General features: G+C 35.2%; 1 protein-coding gene and 1 long non-coding RNA gene across 8 annotated transcripts in view; one reads left to right on the top strand and one right to left on the bottom strand.

Annotated features, from left to right (window-relative positions):
* LOC143656156 (uncharacterized) overlaps positions 1–6,254 on the top strand; it is a 128,382-nt gene extending 122,128 nt beyond the window's left edge. The window contains exon 4 of the long non-coding RNA XR_013162415.1: positions 5,569–6,254. This is a non-coding gene — a long non-coding RNA (uncharacterized LOC143656156). The remainder of the gene's footprint in view (positions 1–5,568) is intronic.
* The window catches only part of NEDD4 (NEDD4 E3 ubiquitin protein ligase), a 259,864-nt gene that overhangs the window by 87,924 nt on the left and 148,760 nt on the right, over positions 1–23,180 (bottom strand). The gene's annotated exons all lie outside the window — the stretch shown is intronic.

Raw genomic sequence — 23,180 nt, forward strand, 5'->3', positions numbered from 1 at the left:
TAGTGATACCTAGAGTGAATAATGATGGTTATTAAATGTAGAAATATATACTTCTGCATAAGGGAGAACAAATGAATGTCAATATTGCAAGGTGCTGAAAATGGGATGGTATATGGGAAAAAATACAATCAATGCAAACTACAGTCTATAGTTAATAGTAACACTGTAACATAATTCCACTGAATGTAACAAAGGCAATATGCCAAAGCTAAATGTCAATAAGCAGGGGATATGGGAGTGGGGCATGGGACTCTTTGTGGAAGAAATGGAAATGTCCTCAAATAGATTGTGGTGGTGAAGGCATGGTTATGTGAATATAATGGGAACCACTGATTTTTTTGCTTAGGTTGGAGAGTATGATGTGTGAATAAACTGTTTAAAAATGAACAGAGAGATACAAGTGCTAGAGAAAATATGGACAGAGGGATGTATCTAGTCACTGTTGTGCAGTGACTTCAGAGGGGCTGCACACTCTGAAGGGCAGTGTGGTGGCTCCATAGGAGGCTAGGGGTGGCACTACTGTTTGATCCTGCAACTCTGTGGTTAGGTGTATACTTGGAGGAACTGAGAGCAGTGACAGGAAAGCAATGCTCGTGATTTCCATTGGATGAATGTGGCCTAAGGGTTCATCGACTAAGAAATGGAAGGGGAACTGCGGTGCATACATACAATGGACTATTGAGCTGCTGCAAAAAGGAATGAAGTTGTGAGGGATGCAAAGAGGTGAATGAACCTTGAGGACAGTATGTTGAGTGAAATAAGCCAGAAATGAAAAGACAAATATTATAACACTTCACAAATATAAACTAACTGTAATGTGTAAGCTCTGAGAATTAGATTTGAGAACATAGTTTATTAGGTGAATGCCTACTGTAAAGGTTCCTAGATTGTAAATTTTACAGAAGTCACATCTATTCTGGAGTTGTAACTGTTATTCCTCAATTATGAGATGCTGAGCTCTTTGTCTATAACCTGGTCATTCCCTGGAACTTTGAGTATTTGTGCGACACCTGAGACTCAGAGCTAGAGTTCTACAACTATGAAACTCAGCATTATCCCATACAACAACTGTTAAAAACACTGAAAAAGTGATCAGACTTCAAGTGGAAATATGAATGAAATTAATCTGGGTAGGACTAAGGTAAATCAGATTAAAGCGTAAAGTATGATACTGACTGTATTTTAAACTTCAACTTCTGTGTGAGATCAAAGGAAGAGATATTTGGTGCAAAATTTATATTTTTTGCAGCATATTACCTTATTTAACTTGTATAAGTCAGCTTATTCGAACACCACAATTACATGGAATCTTGAATAGGATTGGTTGTATAGGTTGGTGTGAAGCTGTGATACATCCCAGAGTAATCTGGGCAGGCAATTAAAAGTATTTGCCAAGTCCCCTTGAGGGACTGGGAAAAAAGGCAGAAATATTAAAAGACCTGATATTATCACAAGCATTGATGGGCCAGGCCCTTGGTCTTGGGGCTTGCCCTCGTGAAACATTCCTGCAAAGGAGAAGCTAAGCCTACTTATGATTATGCCTAAGATTATGCCTATTTTGTTGCTTATATGTGGCCTCCCTCCATAAGCCAGCTCCACAGTGAACTAACAATCCTACCCCTACGTGGGACATAACTCCCAGGGATGAGCCTGGCCTTGGAACCATGTGAGTGAGAAAGCCTTCTTGACCAAAAGGGGGCAGAGAAATGAAACAAAATAAAGTTTCAGGGGCTCAGAGGTTTCAGAGTCAAGAGGTCATTCTGGAGGTTATTCTTATGCATGATATGAATATCCCTGTTCAGTTTTTGATGTGTTGGAGTAGCTAAAGGGAAATACTGCTGGACTGTAATCCAGTAGCCTTGATTCTTGAAGGAAATTGAGTAGCTATAGAGCTTTTAAGGTGTGTCCATGTGATTGTGAAAACCTTGTGACTGACATTCCCTTCATCCAGTATATGGATAGATGAGTAAGAAAAAAAAAAGACACATTAAAAAAATAAACAATAGGGTGTGATGAGAGGTATGGGATGTTTTGGGTGTTTCTTTTTACATTTATTTTTATTCTTATTTTTATATCTTTTTGGAGTAATGAAATGTTCAAAAATCAATTATGAGAAACCTACAACCTCCAGGTGATTTCCTAAGCCAGATAAATCCTGAAACCCAGAGGGGCCAGCCTCTCTGGGACATCAACTAATTCCATCCCCCTAGCCCATATTATTTACAGCCCTCTTCAACATGAAAAAGTTAGAATGGGCATAGCCCAAATACCCCTAAAGAGTGGGAGAAAGATTAAAGGAGAAGGTGGAGTTATAACAGAGAAGATAGGATTTAACAAATGAGTATGACTGCCGAATCATTATATTGATATTGCTTTTAGTCTCCAGTTTCTTGGAGCAGCTAAAAGTAAAAACCTAAAATTGTGGAACTGTAATCCAAACCAAACTCTGAAATCTGTTGTATAACTAATTTGTTATGGTGTGCTTTGAAAATTACTGCTTTTTTGTATATACGTTCTATTTCACAATAAAAAAAGAAAAATTGATTATAATGATGAATGCACAGCTATATGATGATACTGTGAACCACTGATTATACATTTTGGATGATTATATGTGAATATATACATTATGTGAATATATATCTCAATTAAAAAAAATCAAATGACCCCACATTGCCTTTGCCTCTTGCCTTTTTTGCCTGTCTTTGCGAGAGTGCCCACATTTCCTCACATGTGTACCTGATAAATTTTCTATCTGCTTACTCTAAAAAAAAAAAAAAGAAATTAGAATAGAGGTTACCAGGGGACAAGTGGGGGAGGGGAATTTGGGAGTTACTATTTAATTGGTATGGAGTTTCTGTTTAGGGTGATGGAAAAGTTTTAGATGGGAATGTAGGCACAACTTAGCATATGTAATTAACAACACTAAATTGTATATTCAAAAGGGAAAAAAGGGGGAAATTTAGGTCGTATATAAGTTACCACACACATACAACAGGCATGCAAACACACAAAACCCATAGAACTGTACAACACAATGTACACAGTGTACTAAAGTTAATAGCACGATTATAATAAGTTTCATGAATTTAAACAGCTGTACCACACTCATGTAAAATCTTAATAGAGAAAATTGTGTGCATAAAGGGGTTGTAGATGGGAAGTTTGTACTTCCTACATTTTTTTGAGCCTATAACTGCTCAAAAAAATTCTTAAATTTCGCCATATTTTTGTGCAGGGCCCATCAAGGCTTGCACACAGAAGGAGGTCATTAGTTAGCTCCTTATTAGGTTAACTGCTTCAGATGTCAGTTTAATCATCTTTAAAGGTAATTGAACCAGGAATTTGTACATTATTAACTAAATGTGTTTCTTCAATGTACTGAACAGCAAATAGCAGTAGTGGTTTGGAAAACAATGTTAATAATTCAGGATTTATTAAAGTTTTCGGTCTGCAGACTACTTTAATGAAGTAATATTCTTGCAGACTACCAAATTATACTTCCTTGATTCATGCACAAACTGCCTTGAAGATATAATCACGTGAATTCCTTGATTTGTCTCATATAATCAGTACATTTTATATGTGTTCTTTGTCTCCCTTGCCTAAATGGCTCCACCAAAGCTGGGACAATATCTTCTACTTCTGTACTTCACTACCAAAGCAATCTAACAAGTAAAATCTGCTTTTTGGGATTCTGAAAATATTTTCTTGGATCACCAACAAATATTATTAAGCACATGATGGCCAGTGATGGTTGAAAATATTCAAAGATATATTCTCAGTACAACTATGTACTATGAGAAGACCCAGAGGGACTGGCTAAATAATTCTAAGTAACAAACGCAATAATCAATGATCAAATGACTGCTAAAATGGTTTTTCTTTTCCTCCTCCTTTCTGTAAACCTTGGCAAAAGACTACTTTTTACAATGAGAGAGTAAGATGTTTTCTCTAACAATTTGACTTTTTGAAATGAGTAACCTTTTCTCATATTTTTTAATATTTCAGAAGTAGAAACCAGATTTTCTTATAATTTGGTTACCTGATTATCTGATCAAATGTAAGTTTGCTAATCTATAAACAGTTTCTAAAGTTTCTTCAAGGATTGAAAATGCATGTACTTTTTACTGAAGAATATAATATATCAATGAAAAGAAGAGGAAAAAAGGATGTGGGTTACTGTTGTTTAAGACAATAAGAATTCAAAGGATCCCTTTAAAACCAACATTTTTCTTGCTTAAATGTCGTTAGGTACCAGTAGAGAAAAATAAGGAAATTAGGTTGTAGTCCACTCTACCAGCCACCACAGCAGCCAAGCACTGAAGTTTTAATAAGCCCCTTCTTCAACACATAGGAATTTTGTAAAAATTACAGGGGCGGTGCTGTGTAGCTCAAAATTTAATGCTGTGTAGGAGCGTTGCCCAATATAAACTTCTGTATAATGGAAAGGTTCTGTATCTGTGCTGTATAGAACTTTAAATGTGTCTAGAACAAATGAAGGACTGAATTTTAAATTTGACTTATTAATTTAAATGTCAATAGTCAGATAGTAAAATCGTACTTTTTGTAAGATTTTTTTAGTTTTCTCTCTCCCAGGGATTCAAACATGTACTCAGTGCTGACTGATCCCCACCAAACTGAACTCTGAGTCACAACTCCATTCTGGTGATTAAGGTCTTTTTTTTTTTTTAAAAAAAAACATGTTGTCTCATCACACACAGCAAAGCATGAGATAGTTTTTCTTCCCCCATTTTTTTAATTAGAGATGTAGGTTTACAGAAAATTCATGCATAAAATACAGAGTTCCTGTGTACTATCCTATTATTAATACCTTGCATTAGAGTGGTACATCTGCTGCAATTGATGAAAGAACATTTTAATTTTACTATTAATATAGTCCATGGTTCACTCTAAGGCTCATTTGTTGTGTTGTACAGTCCTATGTTTTTCTATATTTAAAAAAAATTTTATTCTAGTAACGTATATACAGCTTAAAATTTCCCCCTTTACACTGAAATATATTTTTCAGTGCTGTTAATTATGTTTATGATGTTGTGCTACCACCCATTACCAAAACTTTTTTATCATCACAAATAGAAACTTTGCATAATTTAAGCATTAATTCTCCATTCCTACCCTCACCCTAGCCCTTGGTAATCTATATTCTGGTTTCTGACTCAAAATTTGCTTATTCTACTTATTTCATATGAGTGAGATCATACAATATATGTTCTCTTGTGTTTGACTTATTTTACTCAAGATGAAGTCTTCAAGGTCCATGCATGTTGTCACATGTATCAGAACTGCATTCCTTTTACAGCTGAATAATATCTCAATGTATAGGTATATACATTATATACATATACATGTATATAATATCTCATTGTGTGTGTGTATATATATATAAATCACATTTTGTTTAACCATGCATTGGTTGATGGACACTTGGGTTGCTCCCATCTTTGGCAATTATGAATAATATCACTGTTTTACTTTCCTAGCATGCTGAAAGCAGATATCATACAATGGGCTGGCTTTTAACAATGGGAATTTATTAACTTACAGTTATGAGGCTGAGAAAAATGTACAAATCAAGACATCATCAAGGCAATGCTTTCTTCCAGAAGAATGGCTGCTGGTGATCACTGGCTCCTCTGCTACAAGGCAAGGCACATGGTGATATTTGCTGGTCTCTCTCTTCTCTTCAGGGTTTTGTTGCTTTCGCCTTGCTTCAGTGGCTTTCTCTTTCTTTGTGTGAGTTTCATTCTCTTACAAAGGACTCCAATAAGAGGATTAAGACCCATCCTGGCTCATGCCTGAGGTTAACTGAAGGAACCTCATACTTAATAATGGGTTTACACCCACAGGAATGGATTCGCTTTAAGAGTATGATTATTTGGGGGGTACATACAGCTTATGAACACTGATGTGCAACTAACTGTTGACTTGACCCTTTTATTTGTATAGAATGACCTTTTTGTCCATTTAAGTTTCTGACATAAAGTCTATTTTATCACCCACTCTCTTTTGGTTATTAATTGCATGGTAGAGGTGGTGTGACGGTGGCTCTGTGGCAGAATCCTCACCTGCCATGCTGGAGACCCGGGTTTGATTCCGGTGCCTGTCCATGCAAGAAAAAAAAAATTAAATAAATAAATAAATAAAAATTTCATGGTAGATTTTTTTCATCCTTCCACTTCCAACATGTTATGTTTTAAATGTAAGGTGAGTCTCTTGTAAACAGCATATAGTTGTGGCACACTTTTTAAAATCCATTCTGCTAACATCTGCATTTTGATTGGAGTGTTTAATCCATTTACATTTAAAGTCATTTCTGAGAATGCTGGACTTTCTTCTTTGATTTTGCTATTTAGTTTTTGTACTTTTTTTTTTGACCCTCAATTCTTCCATTAATGCCTATTTTCATATTTATTTGCTTTTTTGTATTGTGCCATATTGAGTCCCATCTCATTCTTTATGGATATATTTTTCACAATTTTTTTGTGGTAACCATAGGATTAAATTTAACATCCTAAACATAAAATAATCATTTTTTACTTGATATCAACTTAACATCAAAAAGCATATACCTACACTGTTCATTTACCTCTCCATATCCCCACCTTTTTTTTGTATTTATCACTTATATCTTTGTACATTGTATGTCTGAAACCTTAGATTTATTGTTACTTTTCAAAGAGTGTCTATATTTTTATTAAGAAAATATTTCAAAAATATTTTGTCCTGCCCTTTTTTTACAAACAGATTCATAGACATTTCTTACAGGGTTCCTCCTAAAGATAGACGGCATCTTGTAGACAAGAAGAAATTATATTTTGCAAGTATTTGAATGACAACACACCTCCAAATCAAGCACTTGTGTGGCTTAATGATTGAAACAGATTCTTGTCCTACAGAGTCTGATTTAATCGTCCTACCAAATAGAGTATGTCAGATGATTATTTGCCAATATAACTATAGTCAAAAAAGTACATGTTAACTTGCCCAATCCACCCTTCTTTCTTTCTTTCCACTCTTCTTTCCTTTCTTCCTTGAGGTACAAACTCAATTGCCCATAAGGGCTAGGCAATTCTAGTAAATTAGTAAAGGTCATGGATTTAAGTATAGGGAGTGCTGGGGACAATGGTGAACTATAAAGGAAGCTTTAGCTTCTTCTGAAGTCTAGATTTATCATTACTTTTTATGCACTGGCACTTTAGCACCTATAGGAAGTAAGACGTGGAATTACATACCAAAAAATACAATACAGTAGTATTGGCATTTATAATTACTCAAATAGTTACTTTATCAGGTCTTTATTTCTTTATGACACTTTGAATCAGTATCTTTTCCTTTCAGTCTGAAGAATTCCCATTATAGTACTGCTTGTACAACAGGTCCTGGAGCAATGAACTCCCTCAGCTTTTGTTTATTTGAGAATGTCTTACTTCTCCCCTCATTTCTGAAAGAAAATTTTGCCAGATATAAAATTCTTGATTGTCAGTTGTTTCCTTTCAGCACTACAGTATTTCAAGTCACTGTCTTCTTGCCTCCATAGTTTTGTTTCTGATGCAAAATTGGAACTTAATCTAATTGGGACTCCCTTGTATGTAACACATTATTTTTCTCTTGCGGCTTACAGAACTTTCTTCTGTCCTTTGCTCCCAACACTTTGACACCATGTGTCTGGGAATATTTCTCTTCAAATTTATCCTGTTTGGTATTCAATGGGCTTCTTGGATGTGCATATTCATGTCTTTTGGCAAGCTGGGGAATATTCTGTCATCATTTTTTTGAATCTTTGTTCTGCCCATTTCTCTCTGAATCCCACAATGCATATATTGTTACTATTGATGGTGCTCCACAAGTCTTTTAAGCCATCTTTGCTTCTCCATTTCTTTTTTTCTTTCTGCTCCTCAGCCGATTCATTCCAACTGTCTTGTTTTCAGGTTCACTAATTCTTTCTTTTGTCAGCCCAATCTGCTGTTGAAACTGTCCTGGGAGTTTTTCATTCCAGTTATTGTGGTCTTCAACTCCAGTAGTTCTGATTGGTTCCTTTTAAAAATTTTTTGTCATCTATTGAGATTCTCATTTTGTCCTTTCATTGTTTTCCTGATATCCTTTCATTCTTTGTCTGTATTTTCCTATTTACCCCATCCTTGCCAGCATGAAATATTTTCCATTGTTTTAATATTAGCCTATCCAGCGGGTATGAAGTGATTGCACATTATAGTTCTGATTTGCATTTCCCTAATGGTTAATAATGATGGATATCTTTTCATGTGTATATTGGCCATTTGGACAACTTTTTTTGATAAATGTTTATTCAAGTACATTGTCCATTTTCTAATTGGGTCTTTTGTCTTTCTGTTGTTGAGTTGTAGGAGTTCCTTATATATTCTTGATATTAAGCCCCTTTCAGATATATGATTTGCAATTATTTTCTCCCATTCTGATGTTTGTCTTTTCACTTTCTTTATAACGTATTTTGATGGACAAAAGTTTTCAATTTTGATGAAGTCCATTTTATCTATTTTTTCCTCCAGTTGCTTGTGCTTTTAGTGTACAATCTAAGAATACATTGCCTAGTATAAGGTCCTGATATTTTGCTATGCATTCTCCTAATATTTATTTATATAATATTAGCTCATATTTGGATCATTGATCTATTCAGAATTAATTTTTGTATATGGTATTAAGTAGGAGTCCACTTTCACTATTTTATATGTGGATATCTGGTTTTCCCATGTGTTGAAGAAACGATTCTTGGTGCAAAAATCAGTTGGCCCTACATGGTGAGTTTATTTCTGAACTCTCAGTTTTCCTCTGTTGGTCTATATTTCTCTTTGTGTCGGTGCCAGACTGTTTTGATTCCTCTAGTTTTGTAATAATATTTGAAATCTTTGCTCTTCCTTTATAAGATAGTTTTGGTTATCTGGGCCTCTTGTCCTTGCATATGAATTTGATAACTGACTTCTCCATTTCTGCAAAGAAGGCTGTTGGAATTGGGATTCAGATCAAGTTGAACCTGTAAATTGCTTTCGATAGCACTGCTAGCTTAATGGTAATGTATTCGATGTTTGGATCCATGAACATGGAATATTCTTCTATTTATTTAAGTCTTTAATGTGTTTCAGCAATGATATGTGGTTTTCCATGTGTAAGTCCTTCCCATACTTGGTAAAATTTATTCCTAGATATTTTTACTTTTTCATTTTATTATAATTGGAATTGTTTTCTTGATTTCTTTGTTGTATTATTCATTGCTGATGTCTGGAAACACCACTGGTTTTTGTGTGTTGATCTTTTACCCCACCACTTTGCTGAATTCATTTGTTATTTTTTTAAAATGTGAATTTTATTGAAATATATTCACACACCATATAATCCATCCAAATATATAACCACTTGCTAACAGTATAATCCCATAGCAGTCATCACCACAGTCAATTTTAGAACATTTTCATTACTCCAAAAAAAAAGAAATAAAAAAGAAAACCCACAACATCCCATATATCTCATTCCCCACTATTAATTTTTAACAGTTTTATTCACAAACCATATAATGCATCCTAAATGTATAATCAATTGCTCTTGGTATAATCACATAGTTATGCATTTAAAACCACAGTTAATATGAGAATATTCTAAGTCTTCTGAAGAAAAAGAATCCCATAGCTTGTATCTCCCCCTCTTATTTACATTTAGCTTTGGTATAATGCTTTTGTTACCACAAATGCCAGAATATTACAGTGTTACTGTTTACTAAGACCTTAGTTTACATTCACTGTATTTTCCCCATATACCACCCTCTCCTTAACACCTTGTAATAGTAACATACATTTGTTCTAGTTCATGAAAGAACTTTCTCATATTTATACAATTAACCTCCATCATAGCCCACTCTCGGTTTTGTTAGGTTAAACAGTCCCAGTTTTATCCTCTAGCTTTCCTTCTGGTGACATACATAACTCTAGCCTTCCTCTTTCAACCATACTCATACATCAATCGCTTGGTGGTTGGGCTGTCTCCATCCACTGACAACCATGAATACCACCACCATATACTTTGGTGTGCAAATGTCTATTTGTGTATCTGCCTTCAGCTATTCTGAGTACATACCTAGAATTGTGATTGCTAGATAATACGGCAATTCTATACAAAGCTTCCTGAGAAACTACCGCACTGCCCTCCAGAGGGGCTACACAATTCTACTTCCCCACCAACAGTGAATAGGTATACTGCTTTCCCTCCAGCACTCGTAATTTTCTTTTTTTAAACAGTTTTATTCACATCCATACCATCCATTGTAAGTGTACAATCTGTGGCTCCTGGTATATTTACATAGTTAGGCATTCACCAAAACAATCTATATGAGAACATTCTCATTTCTTCCAAAAAGAAAGAAGGAAAAAAAAGTCATTATATACCCTTCCTTATATCACTCCCTTATTTATATTTAGCTTTGGTACACTGTCTTTGTTACAATGAATGAAGAATATTACAGTATAACTGTTAATACAGACTTCAGTTGCATTAATTGCATTTTTTCCATACACCATCCTACTTTTCCCATTTTTAATACCTTGTGATAGTGACATACATTTGCTCTCCTTCATGTAAAAACTTTCTCATATATTTACAATGAACTATTATCACTGAACACTATAGGTTTTGGTAAGTCATACAGTCCCATTTCTTATTCTCTAGCTTTCCTTCTGGTGACATACACTACTCTAGCCTTCCTTTTTTCAATCATACTCAGCTTTGTTAATTACACTTACATATTGTGCTACCCATTTCCGAACCTTTACAATGAACCACATTGAATATTCTGTACTCCTTAAGCATCGACTGCCCAATTTCTGTCCTCTTTTTATCTCCTGATAACCTGTGCTCTCTAATTTAACTCTCAGAGTTAGCTCATTATAGTTCGTTCATATTAGTGAGACCATACAGTATTTGTCCTTTAGTTTCTGGCATATTTCACTCAACATAATGTCCTCCAGGTTCATCTACCTTTGTAGTTTTAGGGGCTTTCTTTTAAATTCTTCAGGCTATTCTCTATATAAGATGATATCATCTTGAGTAGAGAAAGTTTTATTTATTCCTTTCCAATTTGGATGCTTTTTAGTTCTTTTTCTTGCCTAACTGCTCTGGCCAGAGCTTCTCTTACATTGTTAAATAGCACTGGTGAAGGCTGGCATTCTTGTCTTTTTTTTCCTGATCTTAAGGGGAAAAATTTCAATCTTTTCACCATTAAATATGATGTTACCTCTGGGTTTTTCATATAGGCTCTTTATTATATAGAGAATGTTTCCTTGCATTCCTTATTTTCTGAGTGTTTCTATTAAGAAAGGGTGCTGTATTTTGTCAGATGCCTTTTCTGCATAAATTGAGATGATCATGTGGTTATTTTTTCTCCATTCTAATAATGTGGTATATTATGTTGTTTAATTTTATGTTGAACCACCCTTGCATTCCTGAGCTAAATTCCACTTGGTCCTGATGTATAATCCTTTTATTATGTTATTGCATTCAGTTTGTTAGTTATTTTGTTGAGAATTTTTACACCTATATTCATAAGGGGTATTGGCCTGTAGTTTTCTTTTCTTGTGGTATTTTTATGTGGCTTTGATATGATGAGATGTTGGTCTCGTGGAATGAATTAGGGAAGGTTCCATCCTCTTCAATTTTTTGGAAGAGTTTGGGAAAGACTGGTATTAGTTCCTCTTGGATTGTTTACCACTGAAACCATGTGGTCCTGGACTTTTTTTGTGTGTGGATGTTTGTGATTTCTAATTTAGTCTCTTTACTTGTCATTCATATGTTGAAATCTTCTATTTCATTCTGAGTCTGTATGTTTCTAGAAAGTTGTCCGTTTCATCTAAGTTATTAAGTTATTGGTATAATTAGTTATTCACAGTACTCTATTATAATCCTTTTTATTTCTATAAAGTTGGTAGTAATGTACCTCTTTCATTTCTGTTTTCAGTTATTTGAATCCTCTTTTTCCTTTGTCAATGTAGCTAAAGGTTTGCCAATTTTATTGATCTTTTAAAAGAACAAACTTTGGGCTTTGTTGACTTTTTTTGTTCTCTATTTCACTTATTTCCACCCTAATCTTTACTTTGTCCTTCCTTCTCTTAAGTTTGGGTTTAGTTTACTCTTCTTTTTTTCAATTTCCTCCAGGTGTGAGGTAAGGGTACAGATTTGAGATTTTTCTTCTTTTTTTTTTTTTTTTTTTAATTTTTTTTTTAATCAAAAAAAAGAAAAGAAATTAACACAACATTTAGAAATCATTCCATTCTACACATGCACTCAGTAATTCTTAGTATCATCACATAGATGTATGATCATCATTTCTTAGTACATTTGCATCGATTTAGGAAAAGAACACGCAAAACAGCAGAAAAAGATATAGAATGTTAATATAGAGAAGAGAATTAAAATAATAATACTAATAATATATATATATATAAAAAGGAAAGAGAAAAAAACAAAAACAAAAGATACAAACACACAAACAAACAAACAAAAAACCATATTTCAGGTGCAGCTTCATTCAGTGTTCCAACCTAGTTACATTACACTTAGGTATTATTGTGCTGTCCATTTTTGAGTTTTTGTATCTAGTCCTGTTGCACAGTCTGTATCCCTTCAGCTCCAGTTACCCATTATCTTACCCTGTTTCTAACTCCTGCTGGTCTCTGTTACCAATGATATAGTCCAAGCTGATTCTCAAATGTCGGTTCACATCAGTGGGACCATACAGTATTTGTCCTTTAGTTTTTGGCTAGACTCACTCAGCATAATGTTCTCTAGGTCCATCTATGTTATTACATGCTTCATAAGTTTAGTCTGTCTTAAAGCTGCATGATATTCCATCGTAGGTATACGCCACAGTTTGTTTAGCCACTCGTCTGTTGATGGGCATTTTGGCTGTTTCCATCTCTTTGAAATTGTAGATAATGCTGCTATAAACACTGGTGTGCAAATGTCCATCTGTGTCTTTGCCCTTAAGTCCTTTGAGTAGATACCTAGCAGTGGTATTGCTGGGTCATAATCCATTCTGCCATTCTATGTCTTTTGATTGGGAAATTCAGTCCATTAACTTTTAGTGTTATTACTGTTTGGATAATATTTTCCTCTACCATTTTGGCTTTTGTATTATATATATCATATCTGATTTTCCTTCTTTCTACACTTTACTCCATACCTCTCTCTTCTGTCTTTTCATATCTGACTCTAGTGCTCCCTTTAGTATTTCTTGCAGAGCTGGTCTCTTGGTCACAAATTCTCTCAGTGACTTTTTGTCTATAAATGTTTTAATTTCTCCTTCATTTTTGAAGGACAATTTTGCTGGATATAGGAGTCTTGGTTGGCAGTTTTTCTCTTTTAGTGATTTAAATATATCATCCCACTGTCTTCTAGCTTCCATGGTTTCTGCTGAGAAATCTACACATAGTCTTATTGGGTTTCCCTTGTATGTGACAGATTGTTTTTCTCTTGCTGCTTTCAAGATCCTCTCTTTCTCTTTGACCTCTGACATTCTAACTAGTAAATGTCTTGGAGAACGCCTATTTGGGTCTATTCTCTTTGGGGTGCGCTGCACTTCTTGGATCTGTATATTTAGGTCTTTCATAAGAGTTGGGAAATTTTCAGTGATAATTTCTTCCATTAGTTTTTCTCCTCCTTTTCCCTTCTCTTCTCCTTCTGGGACACCCACAACACGTATATTTGTGCGCTTCATATTGTCATTCAGTTCCCTGATTCCCTGCTCGAGTTTTTCCATTCTTTTCCCTATAGTTTCTGTTTCTTTTTGGAATTCAGTTGTTCCATCCTCCAGTTCACTAATTGTAGCTTCTGTCTCTTTAGATCTACCATTGTAGGTATCCATTGTTTTTTCCATTTTTTCTTCTTTGTCCTTCACTCCCACAAGTTCTGTGATTTGTTTTTTCAGATTTTCTATTTCTTCTTTTTGTTCAGCCCATATCTTCTTCATGTCCTCCCTCAATTTATTGATTTGGTTTTTGAAGAGTTTTTCCATTTCTGTTCGTATATTCAGCATTAGTTGTCTCAGCTCCTGTATCTCATTTGAACTATTGGTTTGTTCCTTTGATTGGGCCATATCTTCAATTTTCCGAGCGTCATCCATTATTTTCTGCTGGTGTCTGGGCATTTGATCAGATCTCCCTGGGTGTGGGACCCAGCTGGTTGAAAGGTTTTTCTGTGGAATCTCTGGGCTCTGTTTTTCTTTTCCTGCCCAGTAGGTGGCGCTCGTGGCGGTCGTTTGTCTGCAGGGCAGTCGGCCCAGGAAACCGTGCGTGGAGGCGGGGGTCGCTGGCCGTGGCTTGGGGGAGTGCCGGTCCTAATTGCCCAGCTGGCCTGAGACGCCAAGCGTGACGGGAGGGCCCCGCTATCCAATGTTCCCAGTCAGACCGGGGAGCCACGTGCGTGGAGGGGACCCCAGACGCCAGCCACCCCAGCCGGGAAAACGTGCACCCCTCGGGTATCTCACCGCAGTGGATTCTCCCTACCCGTTCAGCCGTTCCAGAATGGGGTACGCTGTCTTTTTTGGTCTCTGTCGTGACTCTGGGAGCTGTTTCGTATTGTTTCTGTTTCTTTAGTTGCTTTTCTGGAGGAGGAACTAAGACCCGCGCGTCTTACTAAGCCGCCATCTTCTCCGGAAGTTTTTCTTCTTTTTTAAGGTATGCATTTATAACTATAAATTTCCCTTTGAGCACTACCACTGTTGTATCCTATAAATCTTTGGTATTTTATGTTTTCATACTTATACATCTCAAGGTGCTTCTTGATTTCCCTTGCAATTTCTTTTTTGACCCATTGACTGTTTAAGAGTGCATTGTTTAAAGTACATATATCTGCGAACTTCCCATTTCTCCCTGTTATTGATTTTTATCTTGGTTCCATTGTGATCAGATTGTATGATTTCAAAATTTTTTACTTTATTGAGACTTGCTTTGTGACTTAATGTATGGTTTATCCTAATGATCTGTGTTCACTTGAGAAGAAGTATATTCTGTGTTTTATATATGTGTGTTAGGTCTAGTTGATTTATAGTATTGTGCAAGTCCTCTATTGAAATTCTCATTTTGGTCATATATTGTTTTCCTAGTTTCCTTTAGCTCTTTGTCCTTTAGCTCTCTGAGAATATTTTAGACAATTTTTAAAAAAGTCTATCATTTATATCCAAAATATACGCTTCCTAGTTGATGATTTCTGACATTAATCTTGTTCCCTTTAATGGGTCATTGTTCCCTGCTTATTTGTATGCTTTGTAATCTTTTGTTGCACACTGGATATTTAATATTTTAATGTGTTAATTCTGGAATTGAGACACTGAAATGTGTTTAAGCTTGCATCCAGCTAGTGTTACGACAGAGATTTCCTTGAATGCCAGGAACCAACAAAATAAGAAGAAGAAAGGGGAGGAGGACATGGGGGAGCAGGGAGAAAACTCCTTTCACAGTCTTTGCAGACTAGCGAGTACAAAGGCTCTCTTTCAAGATTAGCCAGCCTAACAATAGGCCTAAAGAACAGCCAGAGGTAAAAGCCTAGGTCCTTTCTGGTCTTTTCTGCACATGTCTCATCTTGGTCATCTGTGCCTGGCCTTAGGAATTCCCCTGTTTACCCAGATCAGAATGCCCCTTCTTCCTCTAGGAAATAGTTTTTCCTCCCAGTCCCTGGTATCTATTAAATATCTTAAAGCTGTCAATCCTTTGCCCCAGGTGGTTGCAATTTGTTGTTTTCTACAATGGTTTCTTTGCCCTGTTGAGCCACTTCTGCACACAGAGCAAGATCTGGGATAGAAAGTCAGATATGATGTCCTAGTTTGGTCTTCAGGTTGTCACCAGGCAGACTGGCACAGACATATATGCATGCCAATATGTGAATAAAGGCTACTCTGCTTCCTTGGAAACCAGGACTGGGCCCCACATTGAACGCTGGGCTGGCTCTGCACTGAGCCAGGAATGGGTGGCAGAAGGGTAGCAAAGACACCATGAGGTTTACTATTGTTTTTATGTTATATTTTTCTTGATTCAGTGCTTGTCTCAGTTTTTGCAGTCTTCCAACCATTTCCAGAGCTCTTAGAAAGATGGTTCTACCAGTTTTTGTTTGTTGTTTAAAAACTCTGTGGCGGGACAGAACACTGGGGCATCTCATTCCACCATCTTGGTGACTAGCATTACTTTTATTAATGTGTCCTTTTCATGTATTTCCTATTGCTTAACTGTTAACTTGGATTCTTAATGTTACCTGTTAATTGTTTGCACATATATAAAACAACACCACCAATAATAACTATTATTATGTGTTATATATCAAAGCATTTTAGTTTCCCATGGTCACACAATATGACAAGATAGAAAATAACAGCAACTTTTCACTGAGTATCAAACTTCTGCCAAACAGATAGACAATTTCCAGTCCTCTAAACCATTCTGCAAAATTTTATAAATTTCATATTTAATATTTCATAAATATGAAAATTAAGACTCAGAGAAGCTATAGAGGAATTAATATAGGAGTACATTCTCAACTCCTTCCAGGAACAAGGATTATGGATATCCCAGACATGAGAACCCTAAATTTGAGTTGTGGTGGTGAGGGGTAAGGTAAGGTAAGGTTAAATGATAAACTCCAAGTCTTGACTCTAACTTTTAGTTTATCCAAGTAAAAATCTTAGATGATGGTAATGGTAGCCCCAGACAAACTCTGGGATCTGTCCTGTAAGTACTTGTTGGACAGTACTTTGAAAACTATTGCTTTTTTTCTTTCTTTGATTTGTATATGTGTTATACAATAAAAAAGTTTTAAAAAAAATGAAAGGAAGATCACAAAAGTTATCTAATTAAAGAAACAGAAAAAATATCATGGTAAATCTTTGACATGCTCAGTCCCACAATGAAGTGAACATTGTAAAATAGATAAATAGATGAAGTATTAGGTAGACAAAAGTCAAAAGACATGTACCTATCTTCAGTTTTGTCAATACTAAAATGACCTAGATGACTTAGATATAAAGCTTGTTAAAATTGTATAAAATTATTTTTTTAAAGTGTGGTAACGCTTGATGGTTTTATACATTTCAAAAGTATCACATCAGAGATACATTCTCAAGTGTTTGTGGTTAAAATTATGTATTTGGAATTTAGTTTTAAAAAAAGAAGAGGACAATGTGGATGAAATGATTCGCAAGATGTTGATAATTACTGAAACTGGGAGATGCACACGTGGAAGTTCCATTCCTTTATTCTTTTACTTTTTTTGTGTCTGAAATTTTCCATAATAAAAAGAATCAAGATAGTTGAGCAAAAAGAAAAGTGGTTTATGATTTAAATAGTTTATAATCGTTAGCAAAGAAAAAATGATGACAATGAAATTCATAAATGTGTTACAGAAGGTAGAAACATAAAATTTGGTTTATAATTTGATCCATCAAGATAATCAGAAAGAACAATGAAATTAGAAATCTTTGGTCACAAGTTAGGAGTATATAAAAAGAAATAATTGAAAGAGAATCTGGTTCTACTAGTACTGTGCTAAAAAATAATCCCTGAACTAAGTTTTCTTTCAACAATGGCAAAAAGAAAGGACTTAATGTGGCCTATAGTTTTAAAGTGTTGAAGATATTAATCAGATTGTAGTCGGCCTAAATGGAAATCTTCCTTTAGATAACTATTACTTTTTTTCTTTTCTGATGTCATCCAAAATGATCTTCCCCTAACAGCTGTATCCCATAGGTTTCTCTTATTTCAAGGTAGGATGGAAGTCCTCTGGTTAATGAATAGTAGAAAAGTGCTTCAGAATACACATCGAAACTGAGGTCTAGTCCAAAAATGACATTTAATAAGTTTTTATCTTGACTAAGTCATTTTAGCTTTTCTGATCTTGTTTCTTTATTCCTAATATGGAGCTACTATCTCAGAGAGTTTTTTTTTTTTTTTTTTTAACTGTGATATAAAAAAGATTCGTTAATTGCTTTAAAGTTTTTTGGGTTAAGAGTTTTTTCTTTTTACTTTTTCTGGGGTTAAAAGTTTTAAGAGTATAACAGGATTTTCTCCAAGTTAAAAATCAGTGAGGGTTTCAAGTTCTAATGACAGAGAGCATCTAATATTAAAGTCCAAATGTAGTTAGGAGAACATGATAGTCTCTTCTTACCCCAAACACATTTTTTAATAGATCTATCCTCTTTCTCAGAGTGATGGGTATGCAAGTTTACATTTAAATATATTGCTAAGAATTCAAAAGGTTGAAAAATAAGTTAAGGAAATTGTATATTCTATTTTAAAGAGTGCTTAATTTATACTTCTAGGAGTATATATATATCTAGGATATATACAATATATTCCAGATAACAGGTATGAAAATCAGACACAGCATTTACTGTAAAGAAATTAAATTATTATCCATACCTTATGAACTCAGTAAGTAAATATCGTTTTAAACATGGTTTACTCTGAATTAACTCAGTTTCTGAACCTATAGAAAGAAATACCTTCATTCTTACTTTATCCCTGACCAAGGCTATAAAACGTAATTGGTTGGTCATTGGAAGTTTCTTCTCTGGAGAAATAAATTGACCTCAGAGTAAAGACCTCCAGGTGCTGACAGTTGGAGGTCTCCCAACAGTGAAGCCCACCAGTTGAAAAGCCCCACACAATTACAGAACCTCCAGACAACGTCATAGCGAGTCACTCTGAAACATGAACAGACAGCCAAAGTTCACCAGACACCTGGAGGAAAAAGTCCAGTAACAAAGATAAATAAACAAGAGTAGCAGCAAAGTAACCCACAGGAACCAGAGACAATGTAGGACCCAGAACAAAACTTACAAAAAAAACTAAAATATCCCCAGAGAAACAGAGAAAAGACTGCATTTATAAAACAAGCAGGATGTTAAGGACAGATTCATCAGAAAACAGGAGAGAACTTTAGGAATTAAAAATAACAATAATAATTAATTTTTAAATTAAAGAGGAAGGAAAAGTTGGGGAAATCTTCCAGACAGCAGAACAAGGAGGCAAAGAAACAGAAGACAGAAGAGAAAGATAGCAGAATTAAAAGATCAGTCCAAGAGGTGCAAACTTTGGCAAAAAGGAATTCTAAAAAGAGTGAACACAGAAAAAAAGGCAGAAAGAAAATCTTCAAAGAAATCACATTTGACTTTAAAAACAAGCACATACACTACTTTGACAAAAATTATAAATTAATTAAAAAGTATACAGGGAACCAGGTATCTCTGAGTGTGGGCATTCACCTGCCTGAAGTAGGTATACAGTCATTATTCTGTGTTATGCTGCACTATGCTCCAGTTGTTTTATAGGGATTGTGCTTTGTCTTCTCATTTAAATTATAAAGACTTCAAAGCCAGGAATAATATTTGCCACTTATGGCAGGCAGATATTCTATTTCTGATAAATACTTGTTAAATTCATTTGCTTTGAAGACTACTTGAATTTCCATTAAGCTCAGTGACTCTTTAAGAGGGTTCAATCTTTCAGCCTTGGTACAAAAGGTAAAGGTCATTCTTAGCTAAAACAGTTATTTGAAACCCCAGGAACAGCTATGAGAATCTCAGCTCTTACATCCAATCTGGGAGGAAGTCATTTTATCAAACTCTGATAAATTTAAAGCTGGTCAAATGGTGATTGTTTAAAAACTTTAAAAAGTCTTGGTGCTTCAGTCTTTTTTAGAAAACTTGATCAAAGCCTGTATCCAGACATAAAGCTCTACGGTACCAGTTAGTGGAATATGTAGGCAATGAATCAGACTCCACTGTGGAAACTAATCCTTGAGTCACGATCATACTATTCCATTGGCATCCACCCCTGGGACAAGGTATTCATTTAAGAGTGCCACTCTTTCATGCAATGGATGAAGCACCAAGTGGCTCCCACTCATCATTACAGTCATCACTTAAATATCCCTGTTTGGGTATCTGTTTATACAAGGCTGTCTGGTCACCCAGGATTCTACATATCATCTCTATCCCCTTCCAAAAGGCCCCTACCTTCGTTCATGACATCAGCCTAGGAAATCTTACTGTCAGCTGAGTTTTCGCAGTTTTTTGGATGCATGTGGCATAGTCTAATATCAGGGAGAACTGGCTGGGATCAAAGAGAATGCCTTTGTTCATTAATTTAATAAATATTTATTGCGTGTCTATTGTGAGCTAGGCACTGTTCTAGGTAATGGGACTATACCAGTGAACAAGGCAGAAAGTCCTTAATTCAGGGAATTACATTTTAGTAAATTAGAGTACAGAAAAGTTTACTCATTTGGTTAATCTCTTCTCTAGAATTTCCTTCTCTGATCAATTCTAGAGAATTTACATTTGTCTTCCTGCTTGTCTGCTTACCTACCTATCTATCTCTATCTCCCCATCTTTATCTCTTGTGCTTCTTTCTTTTTTTCTTATTTCTTAAATGGACTGCTTCATCTCTTATGGAATTAAAAGGCATTCTCTTTGATCCCAGCCAATTCTCCCTGATACTAGTTTAGACTATGCCACGTGCAACCAAAAGACTGCAAAAACTCAGCTGACAATAAGATTTCTTAGGCTGCTGCAATGGAAATACAGTATCTAAAACTTTTAAACACTAATTTATACTTGAGAAGTAATATATAATTTATATATAAATTATTTTTATACAAACGATTTTTAAACTTTTTCTTTACAAGCCAATCAAAAAATAGTTGATCATATGTGGTGCTTCAAATAATTTCATAGGATAATTTAAGATTTAAACATTCTTAGTAGGTACCTTAGCTGGCACTGGTTGAGGAAAGATTCAAAATGCTCACAGAGAGGAAGACAGATGATATTGATTGAATAAGCTGGAATAGGTAAGGAAAATATAACATTTCAATTTTGCATTTTTCAAATCTCACGTTGATAAGGGGAAAATTAATGTAGGCAACAATTTTAAAAACAACATAAACCAGAATCACAGCCATAATTAACTTGAGATTTTTTTAAGTATAATTGCATGCCATGTAGCCCAGCATTTTCAAGTTCTTAAATGAAACTAAAATATAATTTTGGAACATTTAAAAGTCAGGATTCTGCAAGAGTCAAACTAAAGTTCTTTTTTGATCAAGGTGGCAGACAGGCAACCTTGCCCTTGAATTTTTGTTAGTCCAATCAATCTTTTCTATATTGCACACCATCAGGTACTAGTCTAAATACCTAAGTGGGTTTAAAATTCTCTGCAAATAATTTTGCCCCTAACTACAGGTATACCTATAGCCCTGCTTTATGTAAAGTGGGAGAGTCTTCCACTAAACCAGGAATTAAGGGCAGGTTTCTTATATTTTCACATTAAAAATTTCAATTCTGCTGAATATATACCTGGTTTTACAGTATGGAGTTCTCTTTAATCAATTATTCATTATAATGGCACTTCAGGGACTCCTTGGATATTTCAACTATGAATTGTAATAACTGTTCTCATTAAATGATAGTCTTACCCCTTGCTTTTTAAGCATGGGCATAGCCTGAGAGCTTGTTAGAAATTCAGAACTCTTCAGGCTTCACCCCAGACCTGGTCTAACTGACATCTAACAAGCTATTCTCCAGTTGCAGTCCTGAATAAGGCATTAGAAAGAAGCCTACTGACAAAAATTTGGGAAGAAAAGAAAGAAAGGCAGGAATTCTGGATAATATTATTTTAAGTATATAATAAAATGTTTCACTGTCAGCTTTTTTTATTAATTAAAAAAATTAACTAACAACATTTACAAATCATTCTCACTGTCAGCTTTTGTAAGAGGGACAAAAGATTAAAATTCTGTTAAGAATGTTTCTGAATCTAATGAACAACTAACTGAATTTAAAGATATTGTCTATTGTACTAAGAATATCCTTGATGTAAATACTTTTTACTTAGTAACATTTGTTTTTGTTAAAGTAAATCACAAAATGTTTCAGTGTTACGGTTTTGTACTATATCTATGTCAGGAGATGGCCTGATCTTTTTACACCACAGATATCCTTGAGCCTCTTTAGAAATGTCATGAATTTGTTTGCTCAAGATACCCTTAATTGGGCGGGCCATAGTGGCTCAGCAGGCAGAGTTTTCGCCTGTCATGCTGGAGACCCGGGTTCGATTCCCAGTGCCTGCCCATGTGAAAAAGATACCCTTAATTGTGACTAGCCCATGAACTTAGCTAAAACCTGCATAGATATTCTATGCCCTTCAGATCTGCTTCTCTAATTACATCTGTATCTAAGTAATTTGGTTAAATCCTAGAGAAGGCAAAACTGCTTCTCAAAAATGCACCCATGTTGAAAGCCTCTCCCAAAACATCCCTCTGAACTCGAATAGCTCTGTTAACCTCTGTTCTGAAAGGCCTTCTTGTATCTCCAAGTATCTGCATTCACCTGACCATGGTCTTCCAAACTCACACATGGACTAATAAATAATACTGAAGCAGACACTTGAGCAATACTTCAAGTATTTCCTGGATATGTGGACAATATAATTGGTTCCCTTTCTTAGCACTCATTCACTCTTTCTGTTAAGCACCCTCCTGACCTCAGTATATTGCCTGGCCACTCCCAGGGATTGTGCCAAGCCCCTTTTGCCTAAATGGAAGGTCCTGCCTTCTGTTCTGCTCTGTTCTCTGTATGTGGAGGGAAAGAGGGTAAAGAAAAATGACACCTCACAGTAGCTAGCACATGGTGGTTTCCATAAACTGGAAGGAGCCAATGGCAGAGAGACATGGCCCCTAGTCTCCAAGTAGTTTCTACAAATAGACCTTAAAACCCCAACTTGTTTTCTACATGGAAGCACTGATACTGCTTTTTGTTTTTTCTTATTTTTGGTAGAAAGGATGGGGTTGAGAAAGTTAGACTAAGGCTGTGCAAAATGAGTAGTGAATATTCATAGGTAGTATCAACTTTTTACAACTTCTAATTTTCTGTTTCCTTCATTTCATATCGCTGAATCTCCATTTCAGTTTTCAATAATTATACTCACTTATTCTTTTAAGGTAAAAGAACAGAGAGCTCCAGTTCTTCTTCCCTTTCCCCTTGGAGAAGAGACTGTACTCTGCTTGTACACAGGGAGTTTGCTTATACAGCTTATATCTACCTAATATCATATCTTCTATATAGCACACACATTAAATATATATCTTCCCTATCT

The sequence above is a fragment of the Tamandua tetradactyla genome, chromosome 14, assembly GCF_023851605.1.
Source record: "Tamandua tetradactyla isolate mTamTet1 chromosome 14, mTamTet1.pri, whole genome shotgun sequence".
Lineage (NCBI taxonomy): Eukaryota > Metazoa > Chordata > Mammalia > Pilosa > Myrmecophagidae > Tamandua > Tamandua tetradactyla.